The sequence below is a fragment of the Puma concolor genome, chromosome D4 (assembly GCF_028749965.1).
Source record: "Puma concolor isolate L17-30 chromosome D4, mPumCon1.1.hap2, whole genome shotgun sequence".
Taxonomy (NCBI): domain Eukaryota; kingdom Metazoa; phylum Chordata; class Mammalia; order Carnivora; family Felidae; genus Puma; species Puma concolor.
The window spans coordinates 23,335,055-23,354,718 of NC_141679.1; the positions used below are offsets into that span (position 1 = coordinate 23,335,055).

General features: G+C 40.2%; 1 long non-coding RNA gene across 1 annotated transcript in view; it reads left to right on the plus strand.

Moving 5' to 3' along the window:
- The window catches only part of LOC147574763 (uncharacterized), an 84,619-nt gene that overhangs the window by 45,155 nt on the left and 19,800 nt on the right, over window positions 1-19,664 (plus strand). The window contains exons 3-4 of the long non-coding RNA XR_015243297.1: window positions 15,554-15,616; window positions 17,814-17,882. This is a non-coding gene — a long non-coding RNA (uncharacterized LOC147574763). The remainder of the gene's footprint in view (window positions 1-15,553; window positions 15,617-17,813; window positions 17,883-19,664) is intronic.

Sequence of the window (19,664 nt, forward strand, 5' to 3'; positions counted from 1 at the left end):
AGCATACTGTCTTGATGATACATCTTGGACACATCTGTAATACATCTTGAAGTTCAGGATTGTGATACCTCCAGCTTTGGTTTTCTATTTCAGGATTGCTTTGGCAATTTGGGGTCTTTTCTGGTTCCATACAAATTTTAGGATTGTTTGTTCTAGCTCTGTGAAGAATGCTGGGGTTATTTTGATAGGGATTGTATTGAATATGTAGATTGCTTTGGGTAGCATTGACATTTTAACAATATTTGTTCTTCCAATCCATGAGCATGGATTATTTTCCCTTTTTTTGTGTGTGTCTTCTTCAATTTCTTTCATGAGCTTTCTACAGTTTTCAGTGTATAGGTTATTCACCTCTTTGGTTAGGTTTATTTCTAGATATTTTATGATTCTTGGTGCAATTGTAAATGGAATCAATGCCTTGATTTCTTTCTGTTGCTTCATTATTGGTGTATAAAAATGAAACCTGTTTTTGTGCATTGATTTTATATCCTGTGACTTTGCTGAATTCATGGATCAGTTCTAGCAATTTTTTTTGGTGGAATCTTTTGGGTTTCCATATACAGTATCATGTCATCTGTGAAGAGTGAAAGTTTGAGTTCCTCCTTGCCAATTTGGATGCTTTTATTCCTTTGTGTTGTCTGATTGCTGAGGGTAGGACTTCCAATACTATGTTGAATAACAGTGGTGAGGGTGGACATCCCTGTTGTGTTCATGACCTTAGGGGGAAAGCTCTCAGTTTTTCCCCATTGAGGATGATATTAGCGGTGGATCTTTCATATATGGATTTATGATCTTGAGGTACAATCCTTCTATCCCAACATTCTTGAGGGTTTTTACCAAGAAAGGATGCTGTATTTTGTCAAATGCTTTCTCTGCATCTATTGAGAGGAACATATGGTTCTTGTCCTTTCTTTTATTGATGTGATGTATCACATTGATTGTTTTGTGGATATCTTGTTGAGGATTTTTGCATCCATGTTCATCAGGGAAATTGGTCTGTAGTTCTCCTTTGTGTGGTATCTGTGCCTGATTTAGGAATCAAGGTAATGCTGGCTTCATAGAAAGAGTTTGGAAGTTTTCCTTCCATTTCTATTTTTTGGAACAGCTTCAAGAGAATAGGTGTTAACTCTTTAAATGTTTCATAGAATTCCCCTGGGAAACCATCTGGCCCTGGATTCGTTTTTTGGGAGATTTTTGATTAATAATTCAATTTCTTTACTGGTTATGGGCCTGTTCAAATTTTCTATTTCTTCTTGTTTCAGTTTTGGTACTTTATATGTTTCTAGGAATTTGTCCAGTTCTTCAGATTGCCCATTTTATTGGCATATATTTGCTTATGATATTCTCTTATTATTGTTTGTGTTTTTCTGTGCTGATTGTGATCTTTCCTCCTTCATTCTTGATTTCATTTATTTTGGTCCTTTCCTTTTTCTTTTTGATAAAACTGGCTAGGGGTTTATCAATTTTTTAAATTCTTTCAAAGAACCAGCTTCTGGTTTCATTAATCTGTTCTACTAGTTTTTGTTTGTTTGTTTGTTTGTTGCAATGGTATTTATTTATGCTCTAATCTGTATTATTCCCTGTCTTTTGCTGGTTTTGGGCTTTATTTGCTGTTCTTTTTCCAGCTCTTTAAGGTGTAAGTTTAGGTTTTGTATTAGACCTTTCTTCCTTCTTTAGGAAGGCCTGGATTGCTATATACTTCCCTCTATTGATGGCCTTTGCTGCATTCAAGAGGTTTTGGACTGTGGTGTTATCATTTTCATTGGCTTCTATGTACTCTTTAATTTCTCCTTTAACTTATTGGTTAGCCCATTCAGTTTTTAATAGGATGTTCTTTATTCTCCAATTATTTATCTTTCAAATTTTTTCTTGTGGTTGATTTTGAGTTTCGTAGCGTTGTGTTCTGAAAATATGCATGGTATGGTCTCAATCTTTTTGTACTAATTGAGGGCTGATTTGTGTCCCAGTATGTGATCTATTCTGAAGAATTTTCCATGTGTGCTTGAGAAGAATCTGTATTCTGGTGCTTTAGGATGAAATGTTCTGAATACATCTGTTAACTCCATGCAGCCCAGTGTTTCATTCAAAGCCACTATTTCCTTATTGATTTTCTGTTTAGATTATCTGTCCTCTGTTGTAAGTGGGATGTTGAAGTACCCTACTATTATGGTATTGTTATCAATGATTTCCTTTATGTTTGTGATTAATTGATTTATATATTTGGGTTCCTCCACGTTTGGAGCATAAATGTTTACAATTGTTAGGTCTTCTTGTTGGATAGACCCCTTAATTATGATGTAATGCCCTTCTTCATCTCTTGTCAAAGTCTTTATTTTAAAATCTAGATTTTACTCTAGATTTCTTCTTCTCTTATGGGTACCCTGGCTTTCTTTTGGAAACTGTTAGCATGATAGATGGTTCTCCATCCCCTTACTTGTCTCTTGTAAATAGCATATAGATGGATCTTATTTTCTTATCCATTGTATCCCTATGTCTTTTGATTGGAGCATTTAGTCCCTTGACATTTAGTGTGAGTTCTGAAAGATATGAATTTATTGCCATTATGTTGCCTGTAGAGTTGGAATTTCTGGAGGTGTTCTCTGGTCCTTTCCAGTCTTTGTTGCTTTTGGTCTTTTTTTTTTCTTTCTTCTTTTTTTTTTTTTTTTTCATCTTTTCTGCCCTCAGAGAGTCCCCCTCAAGATTTCTTGCAGGGTTGATTTAGTGGTCATGAATTCCTATAATTTTTGTTTGTCTGGGAAACTTTTCATCTCTCCTATTTTGAATGACAGCCTTGCTGGATAAAGAATTCTTGACTGCATATATTTCCAATTCAGCACATTGAATATATTCTGCCACTCCTTTCTGGCCTGCCAAGTTTCTGTGGATAGGTCTGCTGAGAGCCTGATCTTCTTCACTGTAGGTTAAGAACTTTTTTTTCCCTTGCTGCTTCCATTATTCTTTCCTTTCCTGAGTATTTTGTGAACCTGATTCTGATATGCCTTGTTGATGGTTGGTTTTTGTTGAATCTAATGGGAGTCCTCTGTGCTTCGTGGATTTTGATGTCTGTGTCTTTCCCCACATTAGGAAGATTTTCCACTATGATTTGCTCACATAAACCTTCTACCCCTTTTTCCTCTATATCACTGACTCACTGCTCTGCTTAATCTATCCTTGTCACCATGGTATACATTCGAGATTGCAGCTCAGTTACAACATTTTTAATTTCATCCTGACTAGATTTTACTTCTTTTAACTCCACAGAAAGGGATCATATGCTTTTTTCAACCCCAGGTAGTATTCTTATTATCATGATTCTAAATTCTGGTTCAGACATCTTGCATGTATCTGTGTTGATTAAGTCCCTGGCTGTCATTTCTTGTTCTTTCTTTTGGGGTGAATTCCTTCGTGTCATCATTTTGAAGGAAGAAAAAGAATTAAAATAAAAAACAAGAAAAAAGTTAAAAGTTAAAAACAACACAGAAAATCAAATAAATCCTGCCAGCTCCTAGATGTGTTTTGGTCTGGTTGTTGACAGAAGCTTGGAAGAATAGAGGGAATAAAAAAGAAAAGGAAAGGAAAACGCTTGAAAATTTAAAAAGTGAATACAATAAAGTAGAATAAAATGAAATGATGAAAGTAAAATAATATTTAAAAAATTTTACAAAAAAGTAAAAAAATATAGTAGAAAAAACTGCATAAAAATCTCTTTTATAAAATGAAAAATAAACATGAATTTTTTGTCTTTTTGTATTCAAGAATAAGAAAAGAAAAAGGAAAAAAATTGAATAGATGGACCTGTGAACAGAATGAGATACAATTGAAATAACATCCAGTTTCCCTTAGAAGTTCCTCTCTGAAGCACTTTATAGTCTGTATACTAAGCAGGAGGAGAGATTTGTGGTATTCCTCTAGAGTGCGGTTGGCCCAGTTGGGCAGGGCTTGGTGTAGTGGCTCTGTTCTCCACTGGATGGTGCTGCTTAGTTTACTGGGATGGATTGTTATGGTGCATGTAGGCATGTATGAGCATGCATAGGAGTGGTGAAATTGGTGTTACCCAGCTACCCAGTCTCTGGTATTGCTGGCAGAGAACTCTGTGCTCTTGCTGGCAGACAATCAAACACCCCTCTTTGGTCTCTGGATTCTATACACTCCTGGTGTCCACACTGTCTGTGACCAAGCCATCAGGCTATGAGGTGGCACCTGCCTCCTGAATTTTATCTCAGATGGGGCTATTTCCAAACCCCTCACTTCTGAGGGCCCTGCAGCTTTGACCCTTTCAGACCCTCTGGGAGAAGGTCTTGCCGACAATGGCCAGGTGCTGGCCCACCCCCTGGTATGTTAACATGATGGTGCTGCTGCAGATGCCCAGAGACTGCAGGTGCCAGCCCAGCACAGAAAAAGTTCACATGATCGTGTAGCAGCAGTGGTTCAGGGACTATAGTAAATCACAACACCCATCTGGTGCCAGGCTTCACCCTTAATGTCTTTGTTCCAACACCAGCAAATGTGGCTGTTTGCTGGGTCCACTGGGACCTCTGAGTGTGAAGAGGCCATACAGCCTCTACAAAATGTACTCCCAGTAGGGAATCTGCCTCTCTGCGTGTGGCCTGAGGAGCCTTCAGACCTTGATGTCTCCTCCTAGGGAATTGCCTTTCCCACCAGAGCTCTATCTGTGCTCCCCTGTTTATAGCATCTTAATGGAATTTAAACCCTGTCCTTTCTCCTTGCTTCCCTTTTTTGTTCAATCCCTTGCAGTCCCTTTCTCTTTTCTCCCTTTTTTTGTTCAGTCCACTCTTTCTTTCCAGCTGCTTTCAGGGGGGAGTGCTTTTCCTGTACTCTCCCCCCTGTCTCTGTCCTCTCTCTGCAAGCAAAAACAGCTCCCTACGCTCTGTGGCTTCTCTCTCCCCCAGTTCATCTCTTTGTACTGTGTACCTTCCAAGTTCTGTGGTTCAAGTTTGCAGATTGTTGTCTTAATCCTCAGATCAATTTTCTAGGTGGGCAAGATGGCTCAGTGTTGATCTAGCTGGTTTCAGGGAAGAGAGAGGCAAAAAGAAGTTGCATGCTGCTCCACCATCATGGCCAAGAGGAAGTTTCTTAATGGGATTTCCATATGCTAAATACGACTCACAGATACTGGAAGCCTAGCTGTTGTCAAGATATGGTTGTTTTTTTCCCCTCTAGCAAAGCATTAACTTTAAGTTAGTAGGTAATTCCTGGACTTTGGGCTATTGATAAGATTTCCCTTTTCTTGTAGTATTACTAAGGTATTTGTGTACTGTTGGAGGCTATCATTTTAACCATTTGTGTTCTTTGTTTCCTTTGTTCTTGGGCAGTCAGGAGCACTTGAGGAATATCACACAAATCCCACCTAGGGGGTGGGGGCATTGTGCTAGCTTGTGCTTGGCCCTTAGCTTGTCTAATGGTCTCTCATCAGACAATACACATATGCCCTCTGAATATCGAATTCATTTACAGTTTCTGTTATGTGTGTGTTCTTAAATTTTCTTTTTAATGTTTATTATTTTTGAGAGAGAGATAGAGTGCAAGTGGGGAGGGGCAGAGAAAGAGGGAAACATATAATCTGAGGCATGCTTCAGGCTCAGAGCGGTCAGCACAGAATCCAATGTGAGGCTTGAACTCACAAACTGCAATATCATGACCTGAGCTGAAGTTGGATACGTAACCAACTGAGCCACCCAGGTGCCCCCTATTATGTGCACATTGTAAAGGGTCAAAATTAAAATCCCAAAAGCTTAACCTTAGAGCCTCATGCACACAGAATAAGGGCCATGGAATTTCAAGAAAAACAAACATATTTTATTAAATATTTTAATATTAAAGTTGTTTGAAGGTAAAGAAAAAATTATAGATGAGTCAGAACTGAAATAATTTGAAAGCACAGCAGTTATTTTGATGTAAACTTCTGCTGATCTAGGCAGAATAGAAGGAAAACAAATAACGAAAACAAATAAAAAACAACTGATACCACTTTAAGGTCTATTATCTGCCAATTACTTTCATACACATCATCAAACCAAATTCTTATGACAGTCCTTGAGATTGCCATTATCTCCTCCCCAACTTCCACCCCAGTTTTACATTTTTGGAAACAGGCTCAGCAAGGAAAAGTAATTTGTTCAAGATCATATAGTTATGCAGTATCAGAGGCAGGATTTGAGTCCAGATTAGGCTCTTTCTACAACCTCCCTGTTTCTTTATAAGATACAACTAGAAGCTACAGGGATCTGTAATGCCAGCTAGGGTTGGAACAGCACAGCTGAAACTATCATACACTGGGCTTCAGAATGCATTCAGCAGTTGCTCCGTGTGCTGGAGGTTTGTTACATTGCAGACCCTGAGCTTTAGCCTTTTCGTTATTATTTAATTTACAAACAAGTCTGGTCCCCTTCCTTGGGAATAGCAAACACAAGAGAAGAATCGGATTCGGTAGTGTTTGCTTCCACATAACCTGACCAAACAGGGGATGCCTTATTCTGATGCACCGCTTCCTTCTCATTTTCCTAAAAAGATTCACAAACCCTCTGCCAATATGATAAGTGTTAGGGGAAATGAGTTTCTGAATTGTCATTCTAGGAATTGCCTTTTGCAGCTGAAACCTCACCACTTAGTCAAGCCCTCCCCTGCCATCTGCTCAGCTCCCAAACTGCTGTAAAGGTAGAGAGGAGCCACTTAAATTACAAGGAACCTCATCTGTGATGGAAATTCCATGCCATGGGACTCTCTCTCATCTTTCCAGCTTGTTGAACGCTGGCTCCAGAAGATCACACTTTTAGGGTCGTCAGGGCACTATCATGAGGTATCAGGTCTTCAAAGGCAACCTGTTTACCAACAGCTCATTGTTCACAAAAATTCATCTGAACCAGCCTCAGAGTCCATGTTTGCACAGTCATCTCATTCTCAACTCTGGGGCCAATCAAGTCTGAGAGAATTTAAGGAAACCTGTGCCAGTTTTGATGGCTTAGTATCGTCTCAGTCTGTTAGTGTGTGTGAGTGATTTGCTGGCACACAGTAGGCACTATTCTTCAGGTCTAATTGTTAGACCCTTCTCCAGTTTTTGTACGGAACCTTCTTGTGCTGCCATTCTGGAAGCTACACCCTATCTTGTCTTCCTGTGCTCAAGTTTTTAGTTTACCGAGGACTGCAGTTCTTTCATGATCAGTTCAGCCCTCCTGGAGGCCTGGGTAAGTCTTTGATGCTTTCTTCCATTGCCTTTCTAGCATTTACTACTTCATTTGTTCATTCATCATATGTTCAATGTGTTTATTAGAGAATTTTTGCCAGATATTAATGCCTGTCGGGGAGATACAAAGTGTCTTAGGTCGTGTTCCCTAGAAGCAGAGATTGAGGTGGGAAGTCTTCTGCAAGCAGTAAACTGAGGGAATGCTGGAAAGGTGGGGGGTGGAAAGGAGCAGGGCTGTTACACCCGATTGGCTATGGACCACCCTGGGGGTGAGTGGGAGCAGAGGCTGGTGTAGACTCCCAAGCACCTCCAGACGCTTCTGTGAGGCGAGGACATTTCCTGTGGGAGACTTGAGGTTGAGCCTTAGTAGCCAGTACCCATGCCATCTGGGGGATGAGGGCACTGCGATGACAAAGGGGATGTGCGTGGAGGAGCAGTAGCATCTGCCACACAGTGACAGGTGATATTTAGTCTCTGAGCAACTCCACAGAACAGGTAATTGTGCAGTGTGGATGTGGAATGATAGAGCTATGCATGTGAGGAACATGTGACCAAGGTAGGTATGGCTACCTGGGACAGGGGTGGGGAGGGCTGCAGAGGGGATGGAGTGGAGGGGAGATGGGGTGGTTGTCAAGGAATGTTCCCTGAGGCACTGACTCATCAATGGAGTCCTGAAGGGTAAGGTGAGTCCTCTTCCTGGTAAAGAGGAGGGAAATTTCAGGTGGAGGGTGTGAGCATGGACATCAGTGAACAGGGCTGCATTGTGATTTTTGCATGCCCTGGGCATTTTTGCCCAAAATGTTAAGAATTAAAATAGTAAAAAAATATTTTATGACTGCGTCAATATAAATATACATGTAATCCAGGTTGGATTATATGTATTTTTTTTTTAGATTTTAAGAGATTGAAACATTTTTCTTGGGCCCCTAAAAGTACCTTGGGCCTGTGCCTCCTGTACTTGTGGATACGTGGGTCCTGTTGGTGGAGGTAGAAATGTGGGAAGGCAACACTGAGCACTTGAGTGTTATTGGATGCTAAGTGTGCAGCCATTTCTGTCTTTGCTCCCATCCCCTGCCTTATCACCTTCTCCTCCTAAAGCTATACTCTACTGAGATGAGGCTGGGGTTGAATAGTGCCTCCCCCAGATTCATATCCACTTCAGACTGTGAGTATTGAGAAATAGGGTCTTGGGAGATGTAATTAATTAGAGGAACATCCTGGATTCGGGTGAGCCCTTAATGCAAGGACTGGTGTTCTTATGGGAAGAGGTGACACAGAGGGAAGAAGGCTACGTGATAATGGAGTCAGAGGCTAACGTGAGTAATGTAGCTACAATCAAGGAACGCCAAGTATTGCCAGGTGCCCCCAGAAGCTAGGAGAGAGGCACACAACAGATTCTTCCCTAGAGCATTTACAGGGAGCATGGGCTGCTTAGCTGGGGGGATATGAATATATAGCTATGTTTTCTAAGCACTTCCTCCAAATAAGTTCTCAAGAGCAAATACTCACTACTTACCTGTTAATACACTTGATAAATCTCCTTTATGTACATATTACCAGTACTAAACTATAATTTTATAATTGAAAGTTTTTGTTAGTGACTGAAAACACTTCACTTCTTGTAGGTTTACTGGACATGGGGAGTAATTTTAACATTTACTGAGTGTTCCCTGTGAACTAAGACTGTGCTAAGCACTGTGTATACAGCATCTCATGTAATCATCACAACCTACCTGTGAGGTTGGTGTTATCACCACTTTACTGATAAGAAAAGTGCTTCTAGACAGATTAATTCATTTGCCCTGGATTCAGATGGTTGTTTGCCTAACTGCCAAACACTCTGCTGGTGAATCTCAGGCTTTTGTGTGCTAAAATCATCTAGAGGAGTTTGATTTTTTTTAAAAAAAATGCAGATTCTTAGGTCTCATGCCTAGAGAATCAGCAGGTCTAAGGTAGTCTAGGGAATCTGTATATTTAATCACCCAAATGACTTGAATGCAAGTGGTCCATAGACCACAGATGGAAAGATGTCAAATATACAGTGTAATTTATTTTTTTATCTGATGTCACTGATACAATATCATTTTCCCCCTGTGGATGCCCAGGTGTTCCAGCACCATTTATTATGGTGAACCATTCTTTCCCCACTTCCTGTAGTTTCATTTTTGTCATGAAACAAGTGTCATCTATACATGGGTTCCAAACATGACCCTCCTATTTTATCATTTCAATATAATTCTTATCATTGTCTATTGCAAACATACTTTGAAAAATTCCACTGTGGCCTAAAGAGCAAGAAATCTCGGGAAACTCCATGGGTCATTTTGTGACTGGACATTTTATCCGTAAAATTTAGAGATGGCCGTTGACAAAGGAATACCCAGCTCTCCTTGGCATCTTCATTTAAATACACTGTTTGGCCTACAGAGTACAGGTTCTGGTATTTGTAGAAATTGGTCTGCAGCTCAGTGACACCCAGGAATTACTCTGTTCCCCTCCCAGCTGTCATTGCTTCCTTATCCAAAACCTCTTTTACCAGGTCAGCAGTACAACATTTTAGAAAGTGAGTCACCTTTTATGAAGAGCATCCTGTCTTACCTCAGGTATCATTAGGGAAGAAAGATGAAATACAGACTTGGCAGTATTTACCTCTCAGGTCTGCTTTTGAACAAACTTTCCCCTCCCTGCAATTTGCTGTTGTCTCAAATGGGGTGCCTATTATAAATTCAGCTTCACTGAATCCAGCTTAAAAATTAGAAAAACAACAGATTGTACATATTTTCCCACTGGAACAAAAAGCTATCATTTAAATATGGTTTGATACCAGGGTGCCTGGCTAACTCAGTCAGTGGAGCATGTGACTCTTGATGTCGGGGTTGTGAGTTCGAGCCCCATGTTGGGAGTAGAGATTACTTAATAATGAAATATTGTTTAAAAATGTAGCTTGATGCCAACAAATGAGTTTGATATACTGTCAAGCAAACTCTTAACAACATCTTTTATTTTTATAGTATTATATGATGCAGATTAAAAAGCATTGCAATGAATTGTGGGTGGGGAACATGGGGCATAGTGATGTGAGATTATTTAACTAAAACCATGAAGGAAATTGTATACACATCAGAGATTCCACTGCCTTGTCTTGCTCAATGAGTTCTGGGGTGGGAGGCAGTTAGCCAGCTGGATTCCCAAGAAGGGCAAAAGGTTTCCATTAGACATAGTTCAGGTTTCCATTTACATCTGCAGTCATAGATAGTCAAGCAGTGACCTGGCTGGGCACAGGAAGTACGTGGACTAAAGGAAGGGTTGCCATCCAAACACTTACAGTATGGCCACCTCAAGTTCTCAACTCTGATACCTCAATAACACAGAAAGCTGTTTGTTTTTTCCCCCAGCATAGGGGTGTGATCCACTCAGACTAGGCTGCATCATGTAGTTAGGTATGCTGTCTTCATTCTCTGCGAGTGGAAAACCCAACAACTGAGTGTTGATAACAGGAAAGTTGTTCTGCAGTTGGTCACACGGCTCTTGGGGCGTGAACTGGTGGTTTGATAGTCACTTGAGAAGAAGCAAATGGATTTGGAGACCCAAGAAATCACCCACAGACACTGCACTAATGGAGGATGTTCATGGGCTTTCTTCCTTCTGCATGGACTCTAGTATCTCTATCTTTTACACATAATTAGCTGAAAATTTTCTTCAGTAGCCTGTGTAATTCTCCCAGTGATGTTGTCTATACTTGTATTTTTCCTGCACTAGCACAGTTATATTTTACTGTTAAATTGGAAATAAAGGTCATTATGTTAATTGAAGTTGATAGTTTCTTAGACAGCCACATGCCTGACAGGCCAAGGGACAGTGCTGGGGAAAAAGTGTGGTGAACTGTTTGAGGATGGAATAGAAGTTCCTCTTGAAAATGTTTGTCAAGCTCCCTGATAATAAGATTTGCCTGAAGTGTTGGACCAATGTTTGAATTTCCATTCTTTTCCTTTGTGATACTGATTCATATGGATTGAGATATATCCCCTGAATGTGTATTTAAATATCCATGTGATTGTCATTAGGGTAATATGGTAAGACTGCCCTAGGAAATATGATTTTGAGAAGGTGATTAGAGTCAGAGGGGCCTGATTCCCAAATATCCCTCATTGTTCCCATGGAGGTATTTTTGTCTTTCTTAGTCCTTTTCCAACCTGTGTTCTGTACCTCCCACTAAATGCCATTCAAAGTTTGCTGACCTTGGTCTAAGATAGGTTTCTGTATATTCTTTGACTATCAATTAAGCCAGGAGCTCCTTGAAAGCAGAGGACTAATATAGTTTCTCTCTGTATCTTCAGTGTTCAAGTCCAGAATGAATGGAAGTAACCTAACCCACCTGTATGAAAAATCATGCTTCCTGACCCCAACCTTAAAGGCTGTGGGAAGGAACCATTGAAAACCAGACATATGGTGGCTTTCTACTAGGACAGGTTGGGTTGATTTTCAGGAAGATCTGTATCAATTACTCTGATCTTGATGTGCTGCAAAGGGTTGCTTCTGTTCTCATTTCAGCAGTTCAGGGATGGGAAGACAGGGATGTGGGGGGAGCGACCAGTGCAACTTTTGCTGCCCCAAGAGAATTTTCATACCTAAGGATCTCCCGAAGGTATTTTATGAGGATGTCCCAGTGTTTGGGTGCTGGGCAGCAGTGGTCAACGAATAGCTGCACTGGCATCTTGGGTTGTTTGTATTCCCAAACTCACTCATCTCGGCGGGCAAATTCTCTCTTAACATTTGGTACCGTGTGAAAAAGGAGATGTTTGGGAGGCAACTGTAGCCTGTTCTCTGTACTCCTTCCTTTGTTTCAATGCTCTTGTTGACTTTCCCTACATATGTAAATACGGGAAATAACTAGAATATAGGTTAGTTTTTGTAAGAAATTTATACATCTAATGCTTTGTTTTGAAAAGGCATTGGAAAGGGCCCAGGAAAATAGTCTTGCCAGTTTCCTTAATAAGTAAGCCAGAGATGGCAGTTATGTATCAAGTTCATTACCACTCTGGCCCTTCTCACCCTTCCACTGTCACACATCACTAATAGATGCCTGCATTCTTTCAGAAAGAGAGAGCCCCCGAATCCTTCTTAAAATCAGGTAACTGCCACCAATTAGTCCGACCTGGCATGTGAGATGAAATCTTACCTGACAAAGCTGGTTTTACATATTTCTAGGTGTGAGAATATTATTCCAGTTTTTATTTCTTCCTTAGCTCCTCATGTGGAAACTGTTCCAGGCCTTGAAGGCAGGAAGGGGAGGCCTGGCAAATCAAGGTATCCTCAGCAGAATGCTGAGCTCAAACAAAGATGTGAGGTGACCAGCTAGAGTAAAGCAGTGTGCAGTGGAAAGTCACACGAAGTGAATGTGGACTAGGAAGGAGGAGCTAGGTTAAGGTAAGCATTGGCATCCAGGCCAAGACATCTGAATGTGATTTGGAAAGTCAGTGTTCCTGAAGGCTGGTCAGTGTATTATTACTCAGGGTTCTCCAGAGAAACAGAGCCAATAGGATGGGATGTGTATATATACACACCCACATACAGAGCAATAGAGAACAGAAAGAAACAGAGAGGCAGAGAGACAGAGGCGTAAGAGTGGGGATTTGTTTTAAGGAGTTGGCTCTTTTGAGTGTGGTAGTTGGCAAGTTTAAAATCTGCAGTGCAGGCCAGCAGGCTGGAAATTCCAGCAGCAGTTGATGTTGCAGTCTTGAATCTTAAGGCAGTCTGGAGGCAGAATTCCTTCTTCAGAGGACTTCAGTTTTTCCTTTTAAGTCCTTCACCTGATTGGATGAGGCTCACCCATGTTTTGGAGGGTCATCTGCTTTGCCCAGAGTTTACTGATTTAAGTTTTAATCACATCTAACAGCAATTTCACAGAAATTATTGGTTAGAACAAAGTTAGTTTATTTAAGTGAAACAGAGTTGATTTAAAGAAAATTATTAAATAAATATCAGATGCAGCTGGTATAGGGATATGTCGAGTATATATCTTCTAAAATGGCTGAGATCAGAGAATGGTAAGTGACAGAATCCCTAAACTCTTGTAACAAGGAAACGTCATAAGAAAATGGGGTTTAAGGAGATTAATTCTGCTGCCCTGAACAAAGGCTATGGGCAGAAAATATGCATCAACAAATTTTAAATATGAAAATGTTCTTTCTTGTAATAGCTATAAAATAATGCCTTTTCTAAAGATGCTTTTTCCCAAATTTCCTGAATATAATTTTCCAAATCTGCTTTTTTAGTTGTTTATGCTTTTTTTTCCCCTCTAACAAATGGTTTTCAATTTTATGTAATCTGAACAGCTGGGTCTTTTGCTTTATGATTTTTTAAAAGGATTTGAAGCTTAGGAAGTCATCCTGGGTTTTCAGTTTCCAGGTGTAACTTACACCTTGTTTGAGTGGGCAGTTGGATAAGGCTATTTTTTTTAACTTGTTTTATTTTTTATTTTTTTTTTTTTTTTTTTGAAATTCACATCCAAATTAGTTAGCATATATTGCAACAATGATGTCAGGAGTAGATTCCTTAGTGCCCCTTCCCCATTTAGCCCATCCCCTCTCCCACAATCCCTCCAGTAACCCTGTTTGTTCTCCATATTTGTGAGTCTCTTCTGTTTTGTCCCCCACCCTGTTTTTATATTATTTTTGTGGAAAAAGCTATTTTTAAAATATTTAATTTTTTCATGTATCTGGGATTTATTTTGCTATGCATTATTAGGAATGCATCTAAACTAATTTTATTTTACTTAAATTCCTACTGAGTTATTCCTTTACAAGTTCATGAAATAGCTCTTCCTTTCTGGTGGTGTCATTTTTATTTTCTAGCAAATTCTTATGTAGAACAAAATCAGTTTCTGGACTAGCTAGTCTGTGTTCTGTAATTATATACATTTTTTTCTTCTTTCAGTAGTAGATTATTTTAATTATATGGTGTTACATTTAAATATGTAATGTGGCTAGTTCTATCTCATATTCTTCCTTCAAAATATTCTGTGATAAAATTATTTATTTTTCTTCCTGTGAATATCAGAATCTCGTTAGATTCTCCTGAAGTTTCATAGAATGTTAATTGGATTTTGTGTAAATCATTATGAGGGTTATAATGAATTTATGTATAATTCATTTATGTATGAATTTATGCACATTTTCAATCAGCTTTTGATGTTTGTGACTATAGGACACAGGTAAGAGTCAATGAATTAATCTAAAATAATAATGAAGACATTTTATCTCAGGTGCCTTCTTCACTTGAGCAATTCAGATGTATAAATAGTCAAATTGAATTGAAGTCCCTTCATTTTTGCCCCTAAATGTCTGGTCTAGATGTAATCCAACAATCAAGGATCCAAGGACTGGCCTCAGGGAGCAGAATAAAAGAAAAAGTGATAAACATTATCATTGAATGGGGGTGCCTGGGTTGCCCAGTCAGTTAAGCGTCCAACTTGGCTCAAGTCTTGGTCTCATGGTTCATGAGTTTGTGCCCCGCATTGTGCTCTGTGCTGACAAGGCATAACCTGGAGCCTGCCTCACATTTTGTGTCTCCCTCTCTCTGCCCCTCCCTCAATCACACTCTGTCTCTCTCTCTCAAATATAAATTTTAAAACATTAAAAAAATCAGTGAATGAATTTAGAAACTCTTGAAGGGTAATTCACATTTCAATTTTTATTTTAACTTTTTTTTATTTTTTTTATTTTTCAGTAGGCTCCATGCCAAACTGGGGCATGAGCTCATAACCCTGAGATCAAGACTCAGATGCTCTACCAACTGAGCCACACAAGCACCCATTAATTTTCATTTTAATTCCCTAGTACTTCAGATGGAAACCTATGTATGATCCCTTCTGCAAGGATCTTCACCTGGTCTGTTTTAGAATTTCTTTTTCTCATTTCCTTTTCCCTTCTCATGCTGGTGGTATCTCCTGGCCCTGGCTAATTCTTGGTATTCCTGAATCTCTCCTGACAGACCAAAGCAGTGATCAGACAGGTTGAAGGATTCAATGGAAATGTAATCTGATCTCATCTTAGCTTCATGTAAGATGCAGCCCGCTGTGAACCAGAATGTAATGCTTGGAATTGTCTGATTCCTGCAGCCCCCTCTTCTTTCCGTGCCCTGGTGAATGATGGCTACGGAAATTTAAAGCATGTAAAACATGGCAAACATTGATTTGTTGACTTGGCCATTGATCCAGATATCTTGCCTTCTTGTAGGTAAAACTAAAGATCTCAAATTCTAGATTGTATGTATAAGGGCAAAACATGTAAGGGTATTCACTTCAGTTGCTTCTTGATTTACAGATATCTTCTTTTCCTTAAACTATACTTTCAGGTTTGGAGCCAGATGCAAAAGCAAAAGCAAGACAAAAAGCGACCAAAATCCAAAGGAATCTCTGTGAGTAGAACACCTGAGCTGCATAGATGGAGAGCGGAGTTGACACGATTGTGATTTGTTGGTTCACGGACATGAAGGAAAGGAATCCTCAGTTTGCAGCTGGCTATGGAAGGCCAGTTACTATGCAGGAAAGCTGAGAACTGGTGAGAGTAAATGGAGAAAGTTACAGGAAAAGAGAGAAAAACTAGATATAAGGAAATTATAGGGACAGAAGACACAGCAAAATTTAGAGTTGGTGTGGACAACATTGAAGAAGTTTCTGGCGACCACTGTTACATTGCTGGTCTCCAATGATCCACATCTCCCTGAATTTGCCCTTGTATTGTGTTCTCTCCTGGAACTGGAATAGAGACTGTGACTTACTCTAAATGACTGGAAGTGGCAGAGGGATCCTAAACAGCTTCCTGGTCTAAGCCTTGAGAAGTTCTGCTGCCAGGCTCTTAGCCCTGATCTCCTTTATAAGGACTCTCTTACTCTGCTGGAGCTATGTGGAGAGGCCATGGGAGATGCTATGTAAGAGGGAGAGGCCCTGAGAGAAAAGCCCAGCCATTCAGGGCCTAGCCAAGCCCAGGCCCCGGGTGACCTACCAGCTGAATGAATTCATAGTGAACACTGGCAAAATCAACGGAGTTACCCAGCTCAGCCCAGGCCGTAATCCCCGAATTGTGAGCAAATGAAATGTCCATTGTTTTAAACCATGAAGTTTTGGGGTGGTTTCTCATTTCACACAAAATAGTTGCTGGTATGGTAACAGAGAAGCATTGAAGATAATGGCCCGGTGACTCTGCTTTCTGGGACAGCATCCTGCAGAGAGAATGTGCAGGCCTGGGACTATGGCAAGCTCTGGTCATAACCTTGCCCTTTTCCTTTTTGCTCTGTGGCCTGGGGCAAGTTATTTAATCTTTCAGGGCCTCACTTTTGTTATCTGTAAAATGAAAAAAATATTTCTTCCCTCACAGTATAGTTAAAGGGGATGAGTGAAAGTTTGGGGCACATAAGTATGGACCAAACAAGAGTTCTGTTCCACTTCATCCTTGTGGTTCCCTCTCTCACTGCCCCCCGCCTCTTGGGGGGTGACCTAATCTACATTAATTCTCAAGGGCAGTCCTGTGACCTGCGAAAGCCCATTATTTCTTAGGTCAATTTTGAAATGTGTATTTTATAAACAATCACTACATTTATATGAAAAAGAAGTAATCCACTAAATTCTAAGTGGTGAATTTTTTTTTATGATGGTAGGTTTTGGGGCCAATGTGCATGTGTCTACATGCCGGAACTTCTGCACTGGCTCCTCTGGAGTACCACAGCAGTTTATTAGACTAAGCTTGGGTCGTGAAGGAATGTTACATTCAGTTTATTTTAGTGCAGGAGGGGTGAAGGCACACACTGTATTTCCATTAGATTTTCACAAAAAAGCATTACTATCTCAATTGTTTGTAAGTCCACTTAGGCAAAAAATGCACATTTTTTTAAAGTTGATTTTGAGAGAGAGAGAGAGAAAGAGAATGCAAGTGGGGGGAGGGGCAACAAGAGAGGGAGAGATAGAAGCCCAAGCAGGCTCCAAGCAGTCAGTGCGAAGCTCATTATGGGGCTTGATTCCAGGAACCACAAGATCATGACCTCAGCTGAAACCAAGACTCAGATGCTTAACTGACTAAGCCACCCAGGTTCCCCAAAATTGCACATTTTGAGGTGTACTGGGTAAAATTTGGTGCTTATTGAACCTCTGCCTTCATACTAGAAGGCAAATTAGGGCCCTGGAAAGAAAGTCCCATATTGAGTGTGTGAATTATGTTAAAACTGTGCAGGCTCCAACTTTCCAAGCCCTCTGAGAGAAAACACACACACACACACACACACACACACTCACACACACACTCACATGCACACCCATATATGAAAGAGAGGATTAAGGAGAGAAGTCACCCTGCTTGGCCTCAGTTTCCAATTTGTAAAATGAGAAAGCTAGACTAGAAGGTTCTCCAAGGTCCTTTCCAGCTCTGAGTGTAGGAGACAATCTCAAATCCTGTGCCTGTATTAGCCCTTTGTGGACAGGGAGATTAAAAACACAGGTGGCTCTCCTGCAAAACTTTAATTGCAGAGCTTTAATTAGAAAAAGAATCAAAATACTCTTTCGGATTATGTTTTCTTAATTTTATTTTTAATTGTGTTTTTATTGTTTCCATTTTATTTTAAGAGAGAAATGAAAGCTGCAGTTTGCTGAAGTGCTGCCCCCGTTTCCCTGCTTTACAACTGCCTTAGCAAGGTAACGTAAAACAGTTCTAAAATGTATTTTTAATGAGAAACTGAGGTCCCTGAAATTTGTCGTCAACATTTTTTTTTTCCCCTTTAGACCTCTTATGGGGCTCTGGAGTTTCCGTAATTCATTGCCAAGAGCATGGCAAAGGATTTTGGCTTAGTTTAGTAATTACCTTGTGTTAGTCTCACTCAAAGTTCTTTTTCTCTTAATGGGTTAGGAGAGCCATTCAGAGGCTTTGATTCTAGTAATTAAAGTTGCAATGGGAGGGGCACCTGTATGGCTCAGTCGATTAAGTGTCTGACTTCAGCTCAGGTCATGATCTCAACAGCCCGTGAGAGTTCAAACCCCACATTGGGCTCTTTGCTGACTGCTCAGAGCCTGGACCCTGCTTGGGATTCTGCATCTCCCTCTCTCTGCCTGCTGCCCCTCTCCACTTGCATTCTCTCTCTCTCTCTCTCTCTCTCTCTCTCCCCCCCCCTCTCAAAAATAAACAAACAAAAAAAATATCTGATGGGCAGGGAAGCTGAAGGTGCATGTAATGTTTAGCCTATTAAAATGGCCATATCCAGAGCTTACACAGGGTAAATTCTTACCAGAGACTCTGAATAGGGCAGGTCAACATGGAAGAAGGCATGAGAAAATGACAGAGCTGAGGGAAGTCTGGGAGTATCTTTCCCTCTCCAAATTAGGTCCCACAATTAGAGTGGACATTTTTTTTTTTGCCCCCTGTCATGGCATGAGGGAAAGATCTCCCCAAGTCTCCCTGTGTGCTTCCAGAATGCTGACTTACTCCCAGACTTCACAGTGGAGCATGAAAATTAGACCACAGTTTCTCAAACTTTCTGTGGTGGAGGACCAGTTTGTTTCCTCCCCTGCTCCCCCATGTACTCTGGGCTGATACTTGCATAAGATACAATTCAAATGAATCACGAAAAAAATGACACACAAAACAAAGACAAACAAAATACAAACCTTGGATTTTAATTATTAGATTCAATTACTCTGTAAAATTGCAATAGAAGTTTCTAACCATGCTCAATTTCTATACTTGGTGCAGATGGTGACAAAAATGTGGGAACAAGTACTGGCCCATTGACCACACTTTGAGTAGCACTGGCTAAGACCAGGGCAACAGTATTTTCTGGTTCCCAGTAATTATTTCAAGGGTGTTCTTATGACCTGAGCTAGTCCCATTCACCTGAATTTTGGGACTTCATTGAGAACACCGGGACAACAATTCTGTTTTTCTGGCTGGATACCATCTTGGGACCGCAAGAGAAGTGGCTTGAGAATGAGTCAATACTGAGAAAGCAGAACCAAGGGATAGTGAGTCAGAAGCTGGATCTTCTCGTCTATTGCAGAGGAGTATAAGCCAATAAATTAAAATTAAGGAAGCCAGAATTCATCTGGTTTTCTATCATCTGCAAGGGAGCCTTATGTGATACAGTGATTAATTTGCATAATTCCTCATGAGTTCTCAACAGCTTCTCTTTTGCCAGCTGCTTACCAAAACATAGATATCTGGGTATGCCATTCTTTTGGTTATGAAGCTTCCCATGGCCTTAGCTTCCCACTGTGCTCAGCACAAAGTTCAAGTTCCTTAAACCATCATTCAAAGGCTTTCATAGCAATTTCCCTTCTTCTTTTTCAGCCTGTTTTTTGCTACTCTCCTCCTCAGGCACATACCTGATATATCATATTCCATTGTACAAATATACCATGTTTTGTTTATACATCGATTTGTTAAATATTTGGGTTATTTCTGCTTTTTGGCTATATTGATTGAAT